A 5,592-nucleotide genomic window follows, 5' to 3' on the forward strand; every position below is an offset into this window, starting at 1 on the left:
ATCTTCTTGCTGTTTTCCTTTTTTTGCGCTTGAAAGGGCAAAATTACCCCTACAAAAGTGCCATTTTACCCTTACATATAGCACTAAATGGAAAATATCAACCACTTTGACATGTTAATTCCACAGAGTTTTCAAATCTTTTTCTCTTCTGCTATATAGTATATAGATATGTATTGTTGCGTGCGCGGGAGTACATGTGCATACAAGTATCAGGGTAGCCACCCTTGATATCGTATCCAAGATCTAATATCAAGATATGATATCAAGGGGATCACCCCCTTGATTTTTTTTATTTTTTATTTTTTAAAAAAGATAACTATATTCCAAGCATAAAATAGATTATAGATTTACATCAATGAGTAGAGAGGATCCGGAGTAAACAAAGTCCTCAAAGCCCCGGATTTAGCCAATCGATCCGCTAGATCATTGGCAGTCCTAGTGGAATGAGCAAAAGGGGATGCCCCTTAATATTTGATCATAGGATCTTGGGTCAAATATCAAGGGCATATGCCCTGCCTGCACGCTCGAACACCATAGAACATTATATAAAAGTTCGTATAGATAGATACAGATAAGGAGAAGATAAACTTATCAATGACCAAAGCATGCATCTATATGAATATGTCATTTGTGAGATGAGATTACCCACCTCTCCATATCGTAGTCTCGATATAATGAGATATATAGCGATTGCCTCCAAGATACAATGATCAAATGTTATCAATGGGTTGCTCAAAGCGCAGCGACACTCCAGACAACAGTAACTTGACAAAAAAGATACAAGAAGAGGGGAGGAGAAAAGGAGAAGCTCCTTCTGTTCATTTGATGCAAGGGCAAAGAAACCTCTCTTATAGACAATTGCGCACCCTTTAGCGGTGTTTAAAGGATATGCTTCTAACCTAACGCATTCACGCCGAAGAACCATTAATAGAAATTAGTAAACGATAAAAGATTTTAAAGCCTTCCAGTAATGGTTAATAAAGTAATCTCTCTGACACTTAAAAGCAAAAAAAGCTATTAGCAAAATCTATCTATACTATACATAAATTAGCGACACGGCCTACTTTTTAGGGTGTTTATTAGTGAAGGGGATGACTAATTGGCTCTCTTAGCCTTAGTAATGGCCTATTTGTTTTGGATTTTTAGAACAGATTACTCCACTGTGTAAATATTTTCTAATTCTTAGTCTTGTACCCTCCATGGTTTTGTTTTTCAGCAGCACTAATTGTGCTCGACCCACTCTGTAGGGCCCGCCCCTTGCAGATTCTGAAAACGCATCTACACAGGGAGGAGAGTTCACATATATAGCCCAGGAACTTTCTGTCTCTTTCCGATGTGGGATCCTGCAATCTACCCCCTTAGGGCCCAGCGTCCTCACTGGCATACCGTACTACAGGAGAACGGCTTTGATACCATTTTGCCATGCCTCAACCCCACTTTGTAAATATTGTCTAATTCTAGGTTTTCTACACTCCCCGGTTTTGTTTTTCAGCGGCACTAATCGTGCCCGACCCACTCTGTCTGACCTGCCCCTTGAAGATGCTAAAAACACATATACACTAGGAGAAGGAGAGTTCACATATATAGCGCATGAACTTTCTCTCCCTTTCAGATGTGGGATCTTGTGAGTCAAAAACTTATTATTAGAATTTGAGAGCTGATTGTGAGTCCAAAACTGATTATTAGACTCAAAATTAATGTGGAGTCTTATAATTAGTTTTAGTCAATTGTAAAAAATAAAAAAAAATATCTAGCTTTGGTATGTCTCTAGGTTTTGAATGCACATTATGGAAGCACTTTATACTATTTTGACATCCCTATCTTATAAAATCATAACTCCAATAAACAAAATAATTTTATGGAAGTAGATATGTAACTAAAAGTTTGTTTCTACTTTATTACTTCCAGGATATTTGGATAGAAGGCAAAAGTTTATTGAAAAATATTTCCTTGAAAATTGAGCTATTCAATCATTTCAATAACTTCATTTTGCATGGTTTTTTAAGACTCGGTTTTTTTTCAAAATTTATAGGAGAAATTCAACCTTATTAGACCACAATTTCTTGCCATACATTGAACCCATGTTTGATATGAAATTTTTTCTATGGAGTATTAATTTATAATATGGTGAGAGAGGGATAAGTAGGTTGGAAGAAGGGTAGAGTTGAGAGGACAAGAGTGAGGAGAGGGTGAGAAAATGCTAGAAAATAAGGAAAAAATAAATCACATTTTATGTATACTTTTTTTATCAGCTTCTGCTAACTAGTTCCCTCTTAGGTCTCTCTATTGGAAAGTTTCTAAAGATTAGAGTTTCTAATCTTTTTGTTTCCATGTTCTAGACTTTCCAAGATTAGTATGGCCTTGCATTCTTAGCAACCTTTTATATCTATAGGGCAATCCCTTAATTTTAGAAGTGTTTGGTGAAGGAAACTTACCTCAAATTCACTTTCTATTTTGGGTGTAAGTGACCAAACGAATTGGGCATTAAAATAGAAGCTCTATGGGAGGTTTAGCCTATGAAAGAAGACGCTTCGTCCCTCTTACAACACACCATTGATTTGAGAACTCATTGAGAGAGTGAGAGTTCACTTCGAGAGGTTTCCCATAGACCGTTTAGTGTGGAGGTAAGAGAAGAATTAAGAGGCGTTTCTGAGCCTCTTGACGTGCTAGGAAAAGCTGCAAGGATCGTCAGATTACACACGTTCAAGCATAGCCATGGCACAAGGTACTACAAACCCATCTCATTTAATATTAATTTTTCTTTGTTTTCAATGCCAAAGATCCAAGGGGATCATTCAAGTGATGTTAGAAAATAACATTTGGTATCAGAGCCATGGTTGTGGCTTTGAAATCAAAGAAAATTCATATTTTTGGGTTATTTAAGATTATTTAGAGGCTGCCGGAAAACCCATTGCCAGAAGTAAAAGGAAGAGTTTTCCGGCGATCGGCCATCAGCATATTATTCCTCTCCGACCATAAGTCATTGTCCTAAAATTTCATTGAAAACCAATGGCTGGATTATGAGATATATTTCTTCAAAGTTAGTGGCAGATTCTATAATTTATCAGAAAAGTTGCAGGTTTAAACATAAAGAAGACGACCTTCAACCGTAGTTTAATAGGAATTGGATACTCATTGGTTATTTCAATAGGTTTAAAGAACTAACCTTAATTGTAGTTTTCTGAAAAACGACATTAGATGGTAGTTTTTCAACAAGTACCATACTTCGGCAATTTTTTCAAAAAATAAAATAAAATTTGACCGATGTTTCTGTAAAGAATATTCTTTAAAGCAAAGGGGGTGAATTTATCCTCGAAGGATGTGGGAAACAAAAGGGGGTGAATTTATCCATCACAGGTCGAACCGGCCGGATATTGCACCGGCCAGTTCAACCATTTTTAGGTCGGTTCTGGAACCCTCTCCTCCACATCTATCATATGTGAAAATATCAGAGGCCTTCCCTCTCTAGTTTTATGGAATTTTGGCTTTTAAGGCTATGTGGGCCCCTTTTCTTCACCCTTTTGAACTTGTTTGAGTTCTTTCGCCTTGGGATATGTGCTGAACCCATGGATAACCATGATAAGAGTTTATTCTGATCATAAATCATACATGTGATATGTTTTAATTTTCTTTAAATAATTGATTTCTCTCATGTATATGTTGAAGAATGAAGTGATAACCATAGATTTTGTAAGATTAATTGATAATATATCAGATTGTTTAACAAAAGGACTAAATAAAAATTTGGTCATGAACACATCGAGGGGGATGGGGCAGAAGCCTACTATTTAGATCATCTATAACGGGATCCCAAACTATCTGACTGGAAATATCCAAGAAGTAGGTTCAATGGGAAAAACAAGTTATTTGAGTGATCTATATTGCATCAAGTTGTATGTGAATTAAGTTCACTAAGCTTATCCCTATGTTGTGGGTGCAACCTGTAACGATAAGAGGATGAGTTGTAAGACTCTTAATGTTATCTATAACTGACTAGCTCGCTAGCTGATTGTCAATGGGGTGCGTAGTTACAGGGTACTCCTGATAGATACACCTATATGAGTGTGGAAGTGTGGCCGCTTCCTATGGGAATTGAGCTAAATTCTCTAGAGCGCTCATGAAAGCAGGATATAGCACCGAAAAGTGCGACACCGTATGAACTTGCTTATGCCTTCTTTGTTGTGTGTGTGGTGTGTTGTTTCATTTTATCACTCAAAGTAATTGGTTCAAGACGTATGTTCACCAACTACTTGATAAACTCGATATACGTACACTTAGTAAAGGTTCAAGTCCAAAAGACACCTCTACTGATGCATAACATATTTTGCCTTGATCAAATCAGTTTATTTATGATTTCATTGTTTTCTTGCAATTTTGAATTAGTGGGGGATTGTTGACTTTTATTTCTTTAAAAGTTCTTTGTAATTCAAAATTACAAATAAGATTTTATTTGTCCTTTTGTGATTTGTCCTTTAGGACTTACTTTATGCTTTTGAAAGTCTCTTCCAAATTTTGAACTTCCCTCAAAATTTGAACTTCCCTCCAAATGGGCTAAAGTCATGTGGAAAACCTTTAGTCCTAGATGGGAAGATTGAGAGCAAGAGAGTGGGCATATATATACTTCCACTTTCCTTTGTCTTGTGAATGAGAAAGAGAAAAAAGGGAGTCCCTCGCGCATGAGCCGACGGGTGGCCCTACCAGGCTAGACCATACCACACGCGCGTTGCCCGGCCTGGCCGGGCCTGGTGCGCGCGTAGGTCCAAAGCCTTTTTTCTTTTGTCTTTTTTTTTCTTCCTCTTTTATTAATTATTTACACCTTTGGTTTTATCTGAACTCTTTATTACCGTTTAAGATACGGTGTAATCATGGTTTAGTGACCGTTTGGGAAACGTCTCTCACGCACTAAAAGAGTGCGACGTTTCACCCCAACGTGTCTTTTGACTTTCTTTAAAATCGGAATTGGAAAAACAGAAAAGGAATCCTTAGCGCACTCTTCTTCTATTTTCGTTCTTATCTTCCTGTTTTCTCTGGTTTCCATAAGTTTTGTGATTAAGGCGATTTGGCTCATATAAGCAAGTTCTAAGGCATCCAGGTTGTGTGACTACACATCCTTGGAGCGAGAGCTGTTGTATCCTGGAGGCATACGACGAGATGCCCATTTCCACCGTTGATTTGTCATAGTGGGGGCGAGATTTGCCATAAGGACAGCGAAGATCCTTCAAGCCTCATCTCGATAAGTGATCTAACGATTTCGTTTATTTGTTTACAATTAATTCTTGCAGAAAATAGTTACTGTTGATTTCTGTTTGGAGTTACAAGAATAATTCGGTACAAGGTATTCTCGAATCCTAAAGAACAAATTTGCACATCAAATTTCTAACATAAAGGCAAAAAGGATTTGACTACCAAGAAATACTTAGCAACAATTGAGGGGCAATTCAAGGGGACTTCCAAAGCACTTGCTAGCACCCTTATGTTGCGGATGCTGACCCTCAGGTATGACGGACAAAGTGGTGTGCGTGAGCACATAATGAAAATGAGCGACATGGCCTCTCAACTTAAAAAGATGGAAATGAAAATTTCTGAAGGTTT

Source organism: Tasmannia lanceolata, unplaced genomic scaffold (assembly GCF_043159265.1).
Source record: "Tasmannia lanceolata isolate RefF3 unplaced genomic scaffold, GAP_Taslan_0.1 ptg000003l, whole genome shotgun sequence".
Lineage (NCBI taxonomy): Eukaryota > Viridiplantae > Streptophyta > Magnoliopsida > Canellales > Winteraceae > Tasmannia > Tasmannia lanceolata.